General features: G+C 38.4%; 2 non-coding genes across 2 annotated transcripts; both read right to left on the bottom strand.

Annotated features, from left to right (window-relative positions):
* Positions 1 to 2,126: 2,126 nt before the first annotated feature.
* On the bottom strand, positions 2,127 to 2,245 carry LOC145677938 (5S ribosomal RNA). Its single transcript, XR_014130105.1, has one exon. It is a non-coding gene; the product is annotated as a 5S ribosomal RNA (ribosomal RNA).
* Positions 2,246 to 17,277: 15,032 nt separating this feature from the next.
* Positions 17,278 to 17,396, bottom strand: LOC145677937 (5S ribosomal RNA). Its single transcript, XR_014130104.1, has one exon. It is a non-coding gene; the product is annotated as a 5S ribosomal RNA (ribosomal RNA).
* Between the last annotated feature and the right edge of the window lie 3,818 nt (positions 17,397 to 21,214).

The following is a 21,214-nucleotide window of genomic DNA, read 5'->3' as shown; positions in this document are numbered from 1 at the left end:
TAAGAGTAGTTGCGTATTACAAACCATATACATATAACACATATCACACAAATATGAATATCGACCTTGCAAAGAATAAATCGTACTTAAGTGTGCATTTAATGTCATTACTATGTTGCAAAAGAAATTTAGGAAAGTTTTTTGATCCGCTCTGTTCATGATGTCATTGGGGCATAGTAATGAACAATAATAAATGTCGAGAACATATTGAACAGAGTAATTTCAGCCAAGCCAACGCAAGAGAGAAACATGAGTGCTTTAAGAATGTTGGAAATTCCTTTGTCTAGCATGAAGTACATGAGAATATGTGGTATGAGGTTTTCTTCCATTGCTGAGAATCTGGGCTCGACTGTCCTGTCCTCTGGGTAATATGAGCCCGATGTACGCAAATATCAAAAAAATGTAGCTAGCGACAATACAAAAGGTAATGATCTTATAATTAATAATGTAGTGGGAACTAAGCACATCGCTGTTTGGAGTATTCTAAAGATAGTGTGACTTCCTATGGGCTTCAATTACGATCGACGACTACACATACTAATTAATCGAATAGCAGCGAGAATTTCGAATGACACTAAGCAACTATCTCAGACACTTTTGATGAGTCTGTATATCGAAAACAATTCATTTCAATCGTAAATCTCCTCTATAAAGGGGTTTGTGGCCCTCATAAGGGCCGATTTGTATGAGATATAGGTCTTACATTTATGCCTTCTTCTCAGTTTTCTTGGGCAGAAGTACAGCTTGAATGTTGGGCAAAACACCACCCTGAGCGATTGTAACTCCAGACAACAACTTGTTTAATTCCTCGTCGTTACGGATAGCTAACTGCAGATGACGTGGAATAATCCTAGTCTTCTTGTTGTCACGAGCAGCGTTGCCTGCCAACTCAAGAACTTCAGCTGCCAGGTATTCCATGACTGCAGCCAAATACACGGAGCGCCAGCACCAACTCGTTCGGCATAGTTACCCTTTCGCAAAAGACGATGGATTCTGCCTACTGGGAATTGAAGGCCAGCCCTGCTGGAGCGGGACTTGCTCTTTCCCTTGACTTTTCCACCTTTGCCGCGACCAGACATTGTTCAATATTCTTTCGTAATAAGATGAGAGGAAAAATTGCGGCCTCCCATGAATCAAGTCAGTTTTGTTACTACTTCAAGCGTGCACCCGAGTGCATCAAATGAAAAGCAAGGCAGTTGGCGCGAATTGAAACACGTACTGTAATTTAAATGAAGTCGATAAATCGGCGGACACATCTAATTTTGCTGAACGAGTGAGTCATCATGCCACCAAAAACTAGCGGAAAGGCTGCAAAGAAGGCTGGTAAAGCCCAAAAGAATATCTCCAAGGGAGATAAGAAGAAGAAGAGGAGGAGGAAGGAGAGCTATGCCATTTACATCTACAAAGTTTTGAAGCAAGTGCATCCTGACACTGGCATATCTAGCAAAGCTATGAGTATCATGAACAGCTTTGTTAATGACATCTTCGAGCGTATTGCTGCTGAAGCTTCTCGTTTGGCCCATTACAATAAGCGGTCAACTATCACCAGCCGGGAAATCCAAACAGCTGTGCGCCTTCTTTTGCCTGGTGAACTTGCCAAGCACGCTGTAAGTGAGGGTACGAAGGCTGTTACCAAGTACACAAGCTCTAAGTAAAAATCTTCTTCAAGATTTTTCATTTCAAACGGTCCTTGTCAGGACCAACACATTATTCGAAAGAGTTAAATCACGAAATTTGCTTCATTCTGTTATGTAGAAACACCTTGAAATCCAATTTCTATATGCTGTTAGTAAAAAAGTAAAGCACATAGCGGAGATGTGTCGTGCTTGTATACGAAAGGCATTTACTCGCCGGAGATCTACACTTAGTCATAATAATTTACTTTTAAAAAGTGGTAATACATTCCGTGTTAAGTATAGTAGTAGGTGCACACGGATCGGAAATCAGGTTATTTTAATGTGCCGTGCAAATAAACAGGCTGTTAGTGTAAGAAATAGTGGGTATAACGCTTAGAATATCGATTAATCGCTATGAAATAATGTTGATAAATTATCTCTTGAAAGTACTATAAAATTAATGTTTCTAGTATTTTCGTACTTGAAGGATAATGAAATTTGAAAAAGAGATGCCAACAGCACCTGGTGTTCCCAGGCGGTCACCCATCCAAGTACTGACCAGGCCCGATGCTGCTTGACTTCGGTGATCGGACGAGAACCGGTATATTCAGCATGGTATGGCCGTTGGCAACTACCTTTTCTTCAATGTCCTGTTAAGGAAGTATGTTTTAAGTAAGAATTGACATTATTAACTATAAAGGCAAGCATATTAACGTCGTTAACATTACTTGGAATATACTAATATTCGAATAAATATTTGAATGTTCGAATGATGAGTGATTCGGATGTTCATAGTGCCACTATGTCCTATCGAGTTTACTATCACGAACCACGTATGAAATTGTATATAAATAAATAAAAATAAATCCTTTATTAAGTATTGATTACAGGAAAAAGGCAAACTTACATTCTTTAATGTACACAATGAAATGTATGAAAGATATTTTTAAGATATGTTTCACTTACCCTTTATAACGCAAGGTAGTTTTCAGTGTAGCATCCTCTTCAGCTGCGAGATAACGTAAGGCAGATGATCATTCAGTCGTGAAGCACTAAAATGTAATATACATTTTAACTATTATCGATAAGAATTATTTACTGCAGGGATGCAAATAAAGTGAGGCAAATTAGTAAATAAAACCGATACTGTAACTGATAATGTAATTACGTATCTGTATTAGTTGTATATACAGTAATCGCACGATTATCCGCGGAGTTGGATGTTGGCATAATCGCGCATAATCAGCAGTATGAGCAGAAAAGGGAAATGAAATGAAATCTTTAGATTTACGTCGCATACTTATACCGGTTACGCTAAAGGAGACGGTGATGATGAGTACTGAATGAAGAAAGTGGGAGGAAACGGGAGAAACCCGAGAAAACCCATGAGCACGGTCTTTATGCACGACAAAGTTCACACGGCACGAGCTGGGATTGAACCAGGGACCCCAAGCACCGGAGGCCAAAAAAGGGACAAAAAGTCTTTCGTGCAACTTTCGTTTTCGGTAAAAAGTTTACACATAATTTAGAAAGAGTAGTTTTCTGGTCTTTTTATTTCACAAGTTGGTTCATGTCTATATTTTTTACATGCATAAAAAATTTTTCAACTCCCTTGCTTAGTTCCTGTTAAAGACCTCTACCTCTGATTGTATTTTTTGCACATATTCTTATTGTTTTCAGACAACATTTCTAAGAGCGTAATTTATCGTCAGCAAGAAAAGAAAAGGAAAGCCTCGGATAGTGGAATGTGTACTGTATATATATATATATATATATATATATATATATATATATATATATATATATATATATATATATATATATATATACGTATTAGTATATAGTTTTATTTTATACGTCTCCTATTATTACACAATGTGCAGATATTGTGAAAGCGCAAGTAAATATGTATAACTCCCCGTTCTGCACTTAATAACTTGAAAGAAGTTCGGGGAAGGTAGTGTAACAGAAAGTGCAAACAGAAATGAGGGTTTACAGGCATTTAATATTATTCCGTAGTAGTATGATTTTTTGTAAAATATATATATATATATATATATATATATATATATATATATATATATATATATATATATATATATATATATATATATATATAAACATACATATTCAATGATATAGTAAGAGGTTAGCAGCACTGATAGAACTGCAGAAAGTACAAAACCGTTAATAAGAAAGAGAGAGAGATGGTGGCCGCTTTTGTGCTTTTCATTGGCTAATTCCGAATTGCGCGCGAATACGTACGAGATTTCTTTCTTTTTCCTCTTCGCAGCCCAGATGTTGCCAATTAGAAGTTTTTAGTACTACATTTGTATGAAAATGTTGCCTTTAAGAAATGTGGTTTGCATACGGAGAAAAGAGCAAAATGAATATTTATCTTAGTGGGCATGAAAAAAGACGAAACATTTTGCAAGATGGACACACGAACTTCCTTAATGCAGGCGTTCAGTACATTATTGTAAAGAAAAAAACACTAAAAAGAATTACTTCAATATCCCTAGCAACATTCAACAATTCATAGAGAAAAATCTTTATTTTGAGAACAATGGAAAACTATGTAATTGTAGATAACTACTAAATTTAATGATTAAGGAAAACGTTTAGGCCCGGCCCTTCAGAAAGAAAGTGCACAGAATTTTCTCTCATGGAAGCAATTGCAAAATCAACATTTTGTTTGCAGTTATAATTAGAGGATCTATATACAGGGTGTTCGAAAAAGAATGTATCCTCTTGAAAGAAAATATTCTCTGGGCCCCTAATCCTTTATATACCGAAAGGAAGTTTGTATAGCATTTTTTCTTACCTTCGTTAGAAGAATTGAAAGTGACTACTATCGTGACACGGGAGATATTTGATCGATAGTCGAATTACTCCCATGCTCGAATGAACACGTCTCTTGTAAGGAGAGGAAAGGCTTCTGTGATCCGCTATCGCAGCTGTGTCATATCTGCAGAGAATGTTAGGACACAAACGTGATCTTTGAGAGCCTCGTGAAAAGAAGTCGCATAGTATCATGTGTGGAGACATCGGGGCCATCTGAAGAACGCTTCATCATTAGGACCAAGGGCGAGTTACGAAACACTCTGGGATATATTTATTAACATAACTTCTCGTCATTCTGCAAGTGTGGTGGAGCTCCATCCTATTGGAAAAGGAAACCTCGGGAGCCCTCTTCATGTGTAGGTATCGTTCACATCTGAAGCATGTGAAGATAGATTACTGTACTATCGTGTACCTAAAATCATTTTCTACGAATACGAACATGTCTACACTGAAGGCAGTGCAGCTCTTTTTCTCTTTTTTTTTGGTCATGTATTGTAACGCGGGGCAATGCACACAATAACATGTAATGTTGTGTATCATCATAAAGGGCCAGGGCGATGATTGGATCTTGATGGACGTGGAGAACTGATAGGTGATGTGAGTGGTATTGTGATCTATGGTTGTATGTTTACTGATGAATGCATAAGGAGAGGTGAAGGGGTTGCCTTTTTTTTTATGTCGATCGGCAGGGAAGCGATTGGGAAACTTTTGACTTTGTTTTTCAACCGAATATATTGATTGAATAGGTCGCCGACAATTTTACGGGGCGTCACGTCGTTGCCTTTTTCATGTCGATCGCGAGCGAAGCGAGCGTTTTTTTTTTTTTTTTTTTTTACCGACAATATGTATTGAATCGGTTGCCAACACCTTTAGGGGCGCGTCACGTCCTTCTTTCTGTGCTGATCGCGAGCGAAGCGAGCGCGAAATTTTTGACTTTTTTTTTTTTTTTTTTACCCACAATATTTATTCAATCGGTCGCCAACACTTTTAGGGGTGCGTCACGTCCTCTTTTCTCTGCTGATCGCGAGCGAAGCGAGCGCGAAATTTTGACCTTTTTTTCTCTTTTTAATTCTTTTTTTTTTCTTTAAGAAAAAATATTGATTTCATAGGTCGCCAACATTTTTACGGGATGGAACATCGTTTATTTGTTTTTCCAACCGTCTTTCTGTCTTGAGCCCCCGCCAAGTTTAACTTTATGGTGGACAAAAACTATGTGCGGTGGGTTACCGCGGGGTTCTCCCGTTTCCTCCCACTTTCTTCATTCCACCACCATTTCAATCATTTCTCATAATCAGCGCCTCTTTTAGCCTAAGCGGCATAACGTGGGACGTAAAACAAAGATTTCCTTTAGTTGCTTTCTGTCTTGATTACGAGCGCGAAATTTTTTACTTTTTTTTCTTTCTTTTGATATTATTCATTTAATAGGACGGCAACACCTTTACGGGCCGCCGCGTCGTCGTTTACACTTCTTCAGCCCATATTCTTTCTGCTTGTTCGTTTTCCGGCATCTTGTTATCACCGCCCGCGGGAATGCCTATGTCTTTCATCGCTTTTTGAAGCAAATCTTTAATAAATATGCACTCTCACATTTCTACTAATATGCATACCACAGTGGATAGACTGTAACTAGGAAAGCAGAAGCCTGCATATCATATTATTTAACAGTTGAAAGTGAACTGCCATTTTAAGTTTGATTTTGATCAGATGAGTGCAGTTCAACTCGTCGACAATTGTGAAGATTCTCGAGGTTAGGGACCATCCATTTTGTGCTTTGTAATGAAAATGGCTGCAGCCAAACTTCTCTGATCTGAATGAAACTTGGCATGATGATACATCTTGACCTGCTCTACAAGTTTATTTAGTATTTTCCGTTGCGCAGGCTTTTGCTTCTCCAGGTTCTCCCATGGAACTGAGAAACGTATTCAGTCGAACTTCTGCGGTAAGTCAGTATATCATCCTGAGAAGTTTGATCGAGATAGCAGAGGTTCGACTATTCGTTTTTCAATTCCATGTGATATTACAACACGGTGAACTAAATTTATATAGAAACACTTTGATTTTGTTTTGTTTTTTGCTAGCATTAAACTGAGAAAATGTTATTGAATAGACAGAGAACACCACTCAAAGAAAAGTACATCATAAGAATATATATATGGTTGCTGTGGTTCTCGGTTTAATTTGCTAGTTAAGAAACTTGCTCTAAATAAGTACATCTTACAGGTGAAAAACTAAGCCAGGCGATAGAATTAAATATAAAGTTATACACTTTTATTTTACGTTTACTAGTGTTGGGTTACTACTGTAAAATAAGTCAGTATATATGAAAGATAACTGTATTAGGTACTATTTTCCACCGGCGGTGTATTCTTGCATAGTGTACTTAATGTTTACAAGCGGGGCGCTACTAGTATGGATGCATGACAAGTGCTATTGAAACTCGAAAACTAACTGGTTTCCACTACCCTTGCTTATACGTATACCCGCGTCGCCTTCGCTCCTGTTCACTTTGGACGCACATTCTTGCTATCGCTCAGGCCCCCAGCTTTCTCCTGTTTTGGCTCCCTTAAATAGTATTCGTGCTTTTTATTGGCCACCTGGCAAAGCACTTGTAATGATTTTACACCAGTAACTCTAAAATACATGTGTATTACTTTATTTAATTCTGTCGTCTGCAGAATTTTTTTTTTTTTTCGTACAAATATGCCTTTTCATGCAGAACACTGAATTTTGCCTGTAAATTTTTGAGAATATGCTGTGACGAAACTTGAGCACCGTTCTTCTTTTCTTTCTTATCACGAGTCTTCTTTAGCCTAATGAGCACAATCATCACACGATAACGACTATTCTTTTCATTTAACTTGTAAACAAGTTGAACTAATAATAATAATTGATGTACAAAGGAGAAGTGTCCTACATATTTGAGGTAAAAAATAAAATAAATATACTTCTACTTCATCCGTGTTTACAAAGTTAAATGTTATCGATTTACAAAAAATGGTCACCTATCCACACACTGACCAGGCTCGACACTGCTTGACCATACATATTAAAACATCGGTCCCACTGAATACACAAGTAGTAAGCACATTCACATAAAAATAATTAGGATTACAGTATATAAAATGTGTTAATTAAAATAGCAAATGCCTTACCTTATCACAGGCGATCCAAAGCCACTGCACATCATCTGCTACGCACACTATATTCCTCCAATATTTCACTCACTTCCTATATCACGCAACAGAAAATATTAATAAAATTCACTTAGCAACATTTTCATTTTTAATCAACAATACGTATAACAATTAAGAATAAAATTAATTGTGAGCACATTGTTATAATTAGAATACTGTTTTTATTCGTTTACAAATATGGGATTAATATAGAGCTGGCAGCAACAATATATACAACTCATCCTGTATGTATCGTAAATCCTAACTTGAGAAGACATCTCTGACGCAAACAATGAGACAAGAAATCAAATACTATATCCGACACATTTGGGGTTTATTGAACTTCAATGTTGGAAGATACCACCTTGTCGGTAGTACAAATGTAATATCCTTACAACACGCGGAACTTTTGCCAGGCATATCTAGGAATTTGGGAAGATTAATTGATATCCTTAATGTGCAATGTATGATTATGACGCATTGTTATGTACACGCAGACGGAACCAGGACAATCTATAGATGACATTTGCACTGTGTTTGGACAATTTGTTCGCAGAAAGTAACCGTTTTTGTCTATGAATACTTGAGAACATGGAAGGTATGAGATATACATTTTATGCGCAAATATTATAATACAAATCATTGTTAGTTTGGTGGATGCGTGAAAGAAAGAAAAGGAGTAGATTTTTGCAGACGTCCGGATATAAAGCGAGAACTGAGAATACGCATCTATAACATCTATTTTCTTTGTGTTAATGATATCGATGAACTAAACGGGGAAACTAAAATACAACTGTTTGCAGTATAATTCGAAGTATAGTCAAGTGCAGAGGCGTACTCACGGGGTGTCCACCGGGTGCGGACTCCTCGCAAAAGTTCCTAAGTGAACATACATTTGCAGACTTTCTCATTAAATGTAGTTATTAACAGGGAAAATATTGATGTATCATCAATATAAATCTGATCTTACACTTCATCTGTACTCTGTCTGTATCATGTTTTTGTGAAAAAGTAAGTGGAATATTTATCGTGTTTTCGAATGCAGAATAATAGTATATAGACATAGTGGCTTGTAGTATTGGAACCTTGCCCCCCGAAGCTTGGATCCCTTAGAAGAAAAAAAAAATGCATGCGCGCCTGGTGAAATGGTTAACGAATTCAGTTCACTCGATGAATCGACAGATAGTAATACACATTTCGACAGATCGACAGCATTCGACAGATACAGACATATGAAAGTAGCACAAGAATTAGGCGAAAGTCCGTGCGTTTCCTCAATTCACGTAGGAAACAACAGAAAATATCAACTACCATAAAATAATCCGTATATATATTTAATTTATTTGGAATAAAATAAATATAGAAACAACCTGTTCATACATAACTACGGTAAGTGCGTTAATTGCTAACGTAAGAACAAATATGAAACAAGGCACAAAATAAAAAAGAAAAATAAAGTTAAAGGGAATAAATATTTAGGCTTGATTGTCATTCGTATTAAGAAGCTGGGTAATAAAATGTTAAAATCTACAGAAAATTATGAAATTAAATCAGGATTTGAAATAAAAGTCTATACATTGGAAGTAGGCCAGGGAGTTTGCAAGGCAGATGTGTGCGACACGCGTTACTTTATAGATTCCCTTCATTGAACTATAGTAAGCAGTACGAAGATGGTACTTTGCGTATAATCACAGGAAGGATTGAAGTTAATTACCATGGTAATATAATTATTTATTGATAAGTATTTCCATGTTAAATTATGAAAATTATAAGCACAAGGAGGGTGAAAAAGTAGTGTGACCGACTTAGCAATGACTGAAACATAAAATAGAAAAGCGAATAAAAACAAATGCCTTTTGAGTTATGTGGAATAAAGTTTCTTCTAGCCAGTAAGGAAGAATAGGATCTGGTGCATTCATTGAATACCTGAAAAAAATCGTTTATCAAAATAGAAGGAAACACACTTATCGTTGTGGCAACTACGAACTTCTGTTTACCTCAGCCCGCCTCAGCAAGTGCTTTCTATCCGGTCCGCGCTCCGTAACCAAACTCAACGCTGCCTGCCAGCGAAAATTTCATTCTTCAGTATCGTTGAGTTTATTGCAGAAAGCAATGGCAGATACGGCATCAGCACCTGCAGCCCCGGCACAGGCTTCTCCTAAGAAGTCTGCAAAGCCTAAGAAACCAAAAACAACACCTTCTCATCCAAGAACATCAGAAATGGTGAACAACGCCATCAAGAATTTGAAGGAAAGGGGAGGAAGTTCACTGCAAGCTATTAAGAAATACATCTCTCAGAACTACAAAGTGGATGCCGAGAAGCTTGCTCCATTTATCAAGAAATACTTGAGAAGTGCAGTTGCTTCTGGGTCTTTGGTTCAGACCAAGGGAAAAGGTGCATCTGGATCGTTTAAGCTTAGTGCTTCATCGCTGAAGGAGAAGCCTGAAGGTGGATCTTCAACCAAGGCGAAACGATCAGCATCAAAGGAGAAGAAGCCTGCGAAAAAGCCAGCAGCTAAACGTCCCAAGAAGACTGGTGAAAAGAAAAAGGCTGCTGCTCCCAAACCTAAGAAATCACCATCTAAAGTGAAGAAGGCAAAAACTCCCAAGAAGCCAAAGGCCCCGAAGCCAAAGAAGGCTACAGCAAAACCGAAAAGTGCTAAGAAGGCTGCACCAAAGAAGAAGTAAATGTGTCAGTAAATCATCTGACATTTTAAAACGGCTCTTTTTAGAGCCATCAAATACTTTGAGAAGAGTAAAATTGTGCTTTTCCTATCATTATCACATGTTCATTCATAGCAATGTATAGTATACACGCAAGGGACTTTGAGTTTTCTTTTTAACCGAAGCACTTCTTGATGTAAGTGCTTTATAACAGAGGGGAATTGAGGGTGGGGAAAGAAAGCTTTCACGGGTGTCAAGAATGGTGTACTCGAAAAAAAATGGGGAACACATTACGTAATGTCAATTTGTGATCACTTACTTTTTCCTTGTTCCTATCTTCAAGTAGCGAAACAGTACAGAAAACGCACTTAATGCATTTGTTAGAAAAACTTTTGCAGGCTGACTGGGTTCGATTCTCGGTGGGAGCTCAAATGTTTCGCATTGCACGTTAATAAGTAGGTCCACGTTTGAAACAGCCTTGCTGCTGAAAGGGACACTAAACTAAAATCAACTCTTTTCAAGGCTGGGGTGAAAGAAATGTTCGAACTTATTACAACTCGTGAAAGTGAAGTAGACTGTTTCAATTTAACGTCGTACTATTATGATTTTTATGATAAAGGAGACGGGTGATTACGCCTAATGAATGATGGAAATACTGGTGTAATGAGAAAGTGTTAGGAAAAGGGAACACGCTAATAACCACGGATACCGTCTTATAATTCGTAATATTGCTATAAAGAAAAATAGTAACACCAGCAGAAATGTAGGTGTACAATTGAACTGATGTTAAGTACAAACAGACACTTAAAGAAAGTTTAGTTTAACGTTTGCATTCAACAGCAGCGACCTCTGAGAAAATATTACTTTTGCTACCTTGGAAGAAGTACATATTTCGCCTGCGAGTTCTATGAGATTAATAACGTTGAGAAGGGCAAACAGTGGTTGAATCGAAGTTAACTTATGCAACATATGGCAAAATCGAATCCTTGACCACATAAAACGAAGATAATCAATCGGTAAACATAGGGGAAAACTAAAGAATATACTTGAAAGATAGGATGATATACGAAACGAGAGGAAAACGAAGGTAGATGTATTAACTATGCAACATACGGCGTGAGAATTTAAAAAAAAAAGATAACAAGTATGGACAAGATCCTTGTTAGGATAACAGCATCTCTAAGTAGTGTATTGGTCCTAAAAAGGACCGTTTTTGAACTCAGTGCCAGAACTTCAAACTTAAGCACGTTCCCCACGGATGCGGCGAGCAAGCTGAATGTCCTTAGGCATGATTGTGACTCTCTTTGCGTGAATAGCACACAAGTTGGTGTCTTCGAAAAGCCCTACAAGGTAAGCTTCACTTGCCTCCTGTAAAGCCATGACAGCTGAGCTTTGGAAGCGAAGATCTGTCTTGAAATCTTGTGCAATTTCTCGGACGAGTCGTTGGAAGGGCAGCTTGCGGATGAGCAATTCAGTGCTCTTCTGGTAACGACGAATTTCTCGGAGAGCCACAGTACCAGGCCTGTAACGATGGGGCTTTTTCACTCCACCGGTAGCTGGAGCACTCTTTCTTGCAGCTTTGGTGGCAAGCTGCTTTCGAGGAGCTTTGCCTCCAGTAGATTTCCTAGCTGTCTGCTTGGTACGTGCCATTGCAACTGTCACGACTTGTTTCAAATAATTGCGCGCTGAATGAAGTCAAGTTATATAAAGAGCAAAACCGTTAAATCAAGCTATTTCTCATTGGATAAAGTCAGTCGAAAAGGACAGTTCTCATTGGCTTAGACACGTTTTGTGTTTTTCCTCCGTGCTTTCCCTGCATGATCGAAGGAACAAAACCACGAGTCTTGGGCTGCTTGGGCTTGTATTTCTCGTGTGTGGTGAGCGAAGCAGTAACATATCGAAATGACAGGACGTGGAAAAGGAGGCAAGGGTCTTGGCAAAGGAGGTGCCAAGCGCCACCGTAAAGTTCTTCGTGACAACATCCAGGGTATCACCAAACCCGCTATTAGGCGTCTTGCTCGCCGTGGTGGTGTGAAGCGTATCTCTGGTCTCATTTATGAAGAGACCCGAGGAGTATTGAAAGTATTCCTGGAGAACGTAATCAGAGATGCTGTTACATACACAGAACACGCCAAGAGGAAGACAGTGACAGCTATGGATGTTGTGTATGCCTTGAAGAGGCAAGGAAGAACCCTGTACGGTTTCGGAGGTTAAGTTGGGGTTCCTCCTATTTTGGATATAAAATTGGCATAAACGGCTCTTTTCAGAGCCAACAAATTTATATAAAGGGAAAGATTTACTTTGTGCGATTTTCTGTTAGATTATAAGAATTCGTGTAACTACATTAAAGCCTTTTGATGCACACAAAATTACAGACGTAGAGAGATTAATTTGAGAAAATCATACGTTTTTTTTTACATTATGTACGTTCATGTATACGTATTCATATGTAGCAGTATTAATGCTGGAGAAGGGGTTCTGGTTGGAAATTGGCGATTTGTTGGAAGTAGCGAGCATGAGAGATGCGAAACGCAAGTCGGAATTTCTGTTCTGACAGTAGGATGTACGTATAGAGGCTTATACAACTTCTATACTGTGCTGTGAGGGGCGAATAATGCGTTAGAAACCTGAATCTTGTCCTTTATCTTGTTTACGTGGTCTTGGGTTCGATTTTTTTCTTTTGCGGTAGTGTCTATTGTGATTTACATGTAAATTAATGACACTTCGTAGCGGGTTAGTAAAATAAAGAGTAATACAAATATGAGATGTAGGTTAATGCATTGTATACTTCACATTATTTACTAAAGAAAGGCAGTAGTTACAAGAAACCTAGGCTCGCTCGTTGGGCACAGTAGCAAATGAGTTCTGAGATCAGAGAATAAGAGTAGTTGCGTATTACAAACCATATACATATAACACATATCACACAAATATGAATATCGACCTTGCAAAGAATAAATCGTACTTAAGTGTGCATTTAATGTCATTACTATGTTGCAAAAGAAATTTAGGAAAGTTTTTTGATCCGCTCTGTTCATGATGTCATTGGGGCATAGTAATGAACAATAATAAATGTCGAGAACATATTGAACAGAGTAATTTCAGCCAAGCCAACGCAAGAGAGAAACATGAGTGCTTTAAGAATGTTGGAAATTCCTTTGTCTAGCATGAAGTACATGAGAATATGTGGTATGAGGTTTTCTTCCATTGCTGAGAATCTGGGCTCGACTGTCCTGTCCTCTGGGTAATATGAGCCCGATGTACGCAAATATCAAAAAAATGTAGCTAGCGACAATACAAAAGGTAATGATCTTATAATTAATAATGTAGTGGGAACTAAGCACATCGCTGTTTGGAGTATTCTAAAGATAGTGTGACTTCCTATGGGCTTCAATTACGATCGACGACTACACATACTAATTAATCGAATAGCAGCGAGAATTTCGAATGACACTAAGCAACTATCTCAGACACTTTTGATGAGTCTGTATATCGAAAACAATTCATTTCAATCGTAAATCTCCTCTATAAAGGGGTTTGTGGCCCTCATAAGGGCCGATTTGTATGAGATATAGGTCTTACATTTATGCCTTCTTCTCAGTTTTCTTGGGCAGAAGTACAGCTTGAATGTTGGGCAAAACACCACCCTGAGCGATTGTAACTCCAGACAACAACTTGTTTAATTCCTCGTCGTTACGGATAGCTAACTGCAGATGACGTGGAATAATCCTAGTCTTCTTGTTGTCACGAGCAGCGTTGCCTGCCAACTCAAGAACTTCAGCTGCCAGGTATTCCATGACTGCAGCCAAATACACGGGAGCGCCAGCACCAACTCGTTCGGCATAGTTACCCTTTCGCAAAAGACGATGGATTCTGCCTACTGGGAATTGAAGGCCAGCCCTGCTGGAGCGGGACTTGCTCTTTCCCTTGACTTTTCCACCTTTGCCGCGACCAGACATTGTTCAATATTCTTTCGTAATAAGATGAGAGGAAAAATTGCGGCCTCCCATGAATCAAGTCAGTTTTGTTACTACTTCAAGCGTGCACCCGAGTGCATCAAATGAAAAGCAAGGCAGTTGGCGCGAATTGAAACACGTACTGTAATTTAAATGAAGTCGATAAATCGGCGGACACATGAAAATGAGCTGAGTTTTGACGGAGACGGACGTGTATTCCTTCGCTCTCCAATGTCGAATCAAGCTGATCCTATACAAGAACTCCGTGAGCGCCAAGCTGCGATTATTCAAGACTTGCGAAACCAACAACAAGATGTATTAGAGAGAAACAAATCGCTTCTCTTTACTATATACAAACTTACATCTGGGAATCCACAGTGTAGTGAATGTTCGGACTGCAGTAAACCCAGGCAAATCCCTGGCCCTTGTGAAATTCATATAGACGTTCTCCCAGTTGAACTTCGTAAAGACTATCATCGGACTCAGGCGGACATTTTCGGTCTGTCTCTACAATTGAAGCAACTAACGAATCAAGAATTTGACTATAATCTCTTCACTACCTTTCTACGGACTTTGAATACTGAAGATTCTGGACTCCCAGCAACTGCAACAAATTCCCCTCCGGGGGATCGTCTCTTTAAAAAGCCTAAAAGAACTGTGAAACCACGACCAGTGTTACCCACCACACTTCCTACTAATAATAGTTACTCTCCATTAACAACGCCTGAGCCCCCCCCCCAAGATTCAGGTGCTGAAAACATGGATATTTCTACTCAGGATACTACAAGTGAGAAAACAAAGACCAACCATAACTCCAATTCACAGCGCACTATCAAGTCTCTCACCATCTATGACTACCCTCAAGACAAAGGATATAGACTCACCCATGGTGCAAGTTCCGTCTGTAAGGAAATCCCATATTGTGCAGTGTATTCAGATAGAGTGAAATTCCAATGCAACAATCAAGAAGATTATCAGGCACTAATCAAGTTTTGTAAGGAATTTAAGCTACAATATGCGTTAGATCTAGTGAGGAAAGAAAAAGTTCTCAAAGTAGTAATCCGTCAACTGCCCATTGACGCCTCAGTGGTAAATATCAAGCAAGACCTGGAGAACCGTGGTTACCCCACTCTTTCAGTACATCAACTCAAAGGTCGAGGTGGAACCCCCTTTCCCCTCTACCTAGTAACTCTAGTCAAGACACCAACTTCGAATAGTATTTTTGAACTCCAATATTTGGAGTTTTATAAAATAAAAATCGAACCGTTCCGAGCTAGACCTTATATTCAGTGCTACAGATGCCAAAGGCTTGGGCATACCCAATCTTCTTGTTATGCAACTCCACGCTGTGTCAAGTGTGCTGGTGAACATATGACTTATCAATGTACAAGAAAAACTCAAGATGAAGCAGTAAAGTGTCCGAACTGTGGTGGTGGTCACCCCGCCAATTACCCAAGATGTCCAACAATTCATCGTGTTCTATCAAGAAGATCATCTCAAAATAAAGTACCGAAACCTCAGGACTTCCCCCCTCTTCAGAAGGGAACCCCACCTGAATCTACACCCAAGAAGCATCCACAATCTTCCTATGCAGAGAAAGCAAGCTCTTCATCCAAGAATTCACAAACTACATCACCCCCGCCTACTGAAGAATCAGCTGTTAGTTGGCACGACCTATTACAATTATTTCAAGATCTCCAGTTACCAAAACTTCTACAAGCAGTGCAGGAAAGATTTAGTGATATTAAATCAGCTCCAGATGTTTTCACAAAGCTAATTATCTTTTGTGAAATTCTTGAGGAACTTCAAGACTGATGGAATAGCAATTAACATACAGGACCAAAACCCTTTTCAGAGCCACTGTACTGGCTAACTTCCATTGGCCCTTCACCAACAGCCAATCACAGGCAGCCCTCTCCTTAAATCAACCAATCTCTTCCTTCCCCAGCTTTTCCTTCACTTTAACAAAACTCTGGATCTTCAATCAAGACTTCAATGAGCCGGCGTCGGTCTCCGGCCATTATCAGTTCTACGTTGTGCATCTACTCACTTCAAAATCTACTTCAAATGCGAGGCAGGGGACTTCCACTAGTCCCGGAACTCAACCACTCAATCAACCCGTCAATTATAACTTGGCAAACTTGGCGGACACATCTAATTTTGCTGAACGAGTGAGTCATCATGCCACCAAAAACTAGCGGAAAGGCTGCAAAGAAGGCTGGTAAAGCCCAAAAGAATATCTCCAAGGGAGATAAGAAGAAGAAGAGGAGGAGGAAGGAGAGCTATGCCATTTACATCTACAAAGTTTTGAAGCAAGTGCATCCTGACACTGGCATATCTAGCAAAGCTATGAGTATCATGAACAGCTTTGTTAATGACATCTTCGAGCGTATTGCTGCTGAAGCTTCTCGTTTGGCCCATTACAATAAGCGGTCAACTATCACCAGCCGGGAAATCCAAACAGCTGTGCGCCTTCTTTTGCCTGGTGAACTTGCCAAGCACGCTGTAAGTGAGGGTACGAAGGCTGTTACCAAGTACACAAGCTCTAAGTAAAAATCTTCTTCAAGATTTTTCATTTCAAACGGTCCTTGTCAGGACCAACACATTATTCGAAAGAGTTAAATCACGAAATTTGCTTCATTCTGTTATGTAGAAACACCTTGAAATCCAATTTCTATATGCTGTTAGTAAAAAAGTAAAGCACATAGCGGAGATGTGTCGTGCTTGTATACGAAAGGCATTTACTCGCCGGAGATCTACACTTAGTCATAATAATTTACTTTTAAAAAGTGGTAATACATTCCGTGTTAAGTATAGTAGTAGGTGCACACGGATCGGAAATCAGGTTATTTTAATGTGCCGTGCAAATAAACAGGCTGTTAGTGTAAGAAATAGTGGGTATAACGCTTAGAATATCGATTAATCGCTATGAAATAATGTTGATAAATTATCTCTTGAAAGTACTATAAAATTAATGTTTCTAGTATTTTCGTACTTGAAGGATAATGAAATTTGAAAAAGAGATGCCAACAGCACCTGGTGTTCCCAGGCGGTCACCCATCCAAGTACTGACCAGGCCCGATGCTGCTTGACTTCGGTGATCGGACGAGAACCGGTATATTCAGCATGGTATGGCCGTTGGCAACTACCTTTTCTTCAATGTCCTGTTAAGGAAGTATGTTTTAAGTAAGAATTGACATTATTAACTATAAAGGCAAGCATATTAACGTCGTTAACATTACTTGGAATATACTAATATTCGAATAAATATTTGAATGTTCGAATGATGAGTGATTCGGATGTTCATAGTGCCACTATGTCCTATCGAGTTTACTATCACGAACCACGTATGAAATTGTATATAAATAAATAAAAATAAATCCTTTATTAAGTATTGATTACAGGAAAAAGGCAAACTTACATTCTTTAATGTACACAATGAAATGTATGAAAGATATTTTTAAGATATGTTTCACTTACCCTTTATAACGCAAGGTAGTTTTCAGTGTAGCATCCTCTTCAGCTGCGAGATAACGTAAGGCAGATGATCATTCAGTCGTGAAGCACTAAAATGTAATATACATTTTAACTATTATCGATAAGAATTATTTACTGCAGGGATGCAAATAAAGTGAGGCAAATTAGTAAATAAAAACCGATACTGTAACTGATAATGTAATTACGTATCTGTATTAGTTGTATATACAGTAATCGCACGATTATCCGCGGAGTTGGATGTTGGCATAATCGCGCATAATCAGCAGTATGAGCAGAAAAGGGAAATGAAATGAAATCTTTAGATTTACGTCGCATACTTATACCGGTTACGCTAAAGGAGACGGTGATGATGAGTACTGAATGAAGAAAGTGGGAGGAAACGGGAGAAACCCGAGAAAACCCATGAGCACGGTCTTTATGCACGACAAAGTTCACACGGCACGAGCTGGGATTGAACCAGGGACCCCAAGCACCGGAGGCCAAAAAAGGGACAAAAAGTCTTTCGTGCAACTTTCGTTTTCGGTAAAAAGTTTACACATAATTTAGAAAGAGTAGTTTTCTGGTCTTTTTATTTCACAAGTTGGTTCATGTCTATATTTTTTACATGCATAAAAAATTTTTCAACTCCCTTGCTTAGTTCCTGTTAAAGACCTCTACCTCTGATTGTATTTTTTGCACATATTCTTATTGTTTTCAGACAACATTTCTAAGAGCGTAATTTATCGTCAGCAAGAAAAGAAAAGGAAAGCCTCGGATAGTGGAATGTGTACTGTATATATATATATATATATATATATATATATATATATATATATATATATATATATATATATATATATATATATATATACGTATTAGTATATAGTTTTATTTTATACGTCTCCTATTATTACACAATGTGCAGATATTGTGAAAGCGCAAGTAAATATGTATAACTCCCCGTTCTGCACTTAATAACTTGAAAGAAGTTCGGGGAAGGTAGTGTAACAGAAAGTGCAAACAGAAATGAGGGTTTACAGGCATTTAATATTATTCCGTAGTAGTATGATTTTTTGTAAAATATATATATATATATATATATATATATATATATATATATATATATATATATATATATATATATATATATATATATATATACATACATATTCAATGATATAGTAAGAGGTTAGCAGCACTGATAGAACTGCAGAAAGTACAAAACCGTTAATAAGAAAGAGAGAGAGATGGTGGCCGCTTTTGTGCTTTTCATTGGCTAATTCCGAATTGCGCGCGAATACGTACGAGATTTCTTTCTTTTTCCTCTTCGCAGCCCAGATGTTGCCAATTAGAAGTTTTTAGTACTACATTTGTATGAAAATGTTGCCTTTAAGAAATGTGGTTTGCATACGGAGAAAAGAGCAAAATGAATATTTATCTTAGTGGGCATGAAAAAAGACGAAACATTTTGCAAGATGGACACACGAACTTCCTTAATGCAGGCGTTCAGTACATTATTGTAAAGAAAAAAACACTAAAAAGAATTACTTCAATATCCCTAGCAACATTCAACAATTCATAGAGAAAAATCTTTATTTTGAGAACAATGGAAAACTATGTAATTGTAGATAACTACTAAATTTAATGATTAAGGAAAACGTTTAGGCCCGGCCCTTCAGAAAGAAAGTGCACAGAATTTTCTCTCATGGAAGCAATTGCAAAATCAACATTTTGTTTGCAGTTATAATTAGAGGATCTATATACAGGGTGTTCGAAAAAGAATGTATCCTCTTGAAAGAAAATATTCTCTGGGCCCCTAATCCTTTATATACCGAAAGGAAGTTTGTATAGCATTTTTTCTTACCTTCGTTAGAAGAATTGAAAGTGACTACTATCGTGACACGGGAGATATTTGATCGATAGTCGAATTACTCCCATGCTCGAATGAACACGTCTCTTGTAAGGAGAGGAAAGGCTTCTGTGATCCGCTATCGCAGCTGTGTCATATCTGCAGAGAATGTTAGGACACAAACGTGATCTTTGAGAGCCTCGTGAAAAGAAGTCGCATAGTATCATGTGTGGAGACATCGGGGCCATCTGAAGAACGCTTCATCATTAGGACCAAGGGCGAGTTACGAAACACTCTGGGATATATTTATTAACATAACTTCTCGTCATTCTGCAAGTGTGGTGGAGCTCCATCCTATTGGAAAAGGAAACCTCGGGAGCCCTCTTCATGTGTAGGTATCGTTCACATCTGAAGCATGTGAAGATAGATTACTGTACTATCGTGTACCTAAAATCATTTTCTACGAATACGAACATGTCTACACTGAAGGCAGTGCAGCTCTTTTTCTCTTTTTTTTTTGGTCATGTATTGTAACGCGGGGCAATGCACACAATAACATGTAATGTTGTGTATCATCATAAAGGGCCAGGGCGATGATTGGATCTTGATGGACGTGGAGAACTGATAGGTGATGTGAGTGGTATTGTGATCTATGGTTGTATGTTTACTGATGAATGCATAAGGAGAGGTGAAGGGGTTGCCTTTTTTTTTATGTCGATCGGCAGGGAAGCGATTGGGAAACTTTTGACTTTGTTTTTCAACCGAATATATTGATTGAATAGGTCGCCGACAATTTTACGGGGCGTCACGTCGTTGCCTTTTTCATGTCGATCGCGAGCGAAGCGAGCGTTTTTTTTTTTTTTTTTTTTTACCGACAATATGTATTGAATCGGTTGCCAACACCTTTAGGGGCGCGTCACGTCCTTCTTTCTGTGCTGATCGCGAGCGAAGCGAGCGCGAAATTTTTGACTTTTTTTTTTTTTTTTTTACCCACAATATTTATTCAATCGGTCGCCAACACTTTTAGGGGTGCGTCACGTCCTCTTTTCTCTGCTGATCGCGAGCGAAGCGAGCGCGAAATTTTGACCTTTTTTTCTCTTTTTAATTCTTTTTTTTTTCTTTAAGAAAAAATATTGATTTCATAGGTCGCCAACATTTTTACGGGATGGAACATCGTTTATTTGTTTTTCCAACCGTCTTTCTGTCTTGAGCCCCCGCCAAGTTAACTTTATGGTGGACAAAAACTATGTGCGGTGGGTTACCGCGGGGTTCTCCCGTTTCCTCCCACTTTCTTCATTCCACCACCATTTCAATCATTTCTCATAATCAGCGCCTCTTTTAGCCTAAGCGGCATAACGTGGGACGTAAAACAAAGATTTCCTTTAGTTGCTTTCTGTCTTGATTACGAGCGCGAAATTTTTTACTTTTTTTTTCTTTCTTTTGATATTATTCATTTAATAGGACGGCAACACCTTTACGGGCCGCCGCGTCGTCGTTTACACTTCTTCAGCCCATATTCTTTCTGCTTGTTCGTTTTCCGGCATCTTGTTATCACCGCCCGCGGGAATGCCTATGTCTTTCATCGCTTTTTGAAGCAAATCTTTAATAAATATGCACTCTCACATTTCTACTAAT

The sequence above is a fragment of the Thermobia domestica genome, unplaced genomic scaffold, assembly GCF_964235325.1.
Source record: "Thermobia domestica unplaced genomic scaffold, izTheDome1.hap1.1 HAP1_SCAFFOLD_1646, whole genome shotgun sequence".
In the NCBI taxonomy this organism is placed as follows: domain Eukaryota; kingdom Metazoa; phylum Arthropoda; class Insecta; order Zygentoma; family Lepismatidae; genus Thermobia; species Thermobia domestica.
This window is presented reverse-complemented; position numbering and strand designations above follow the sequence as displayed.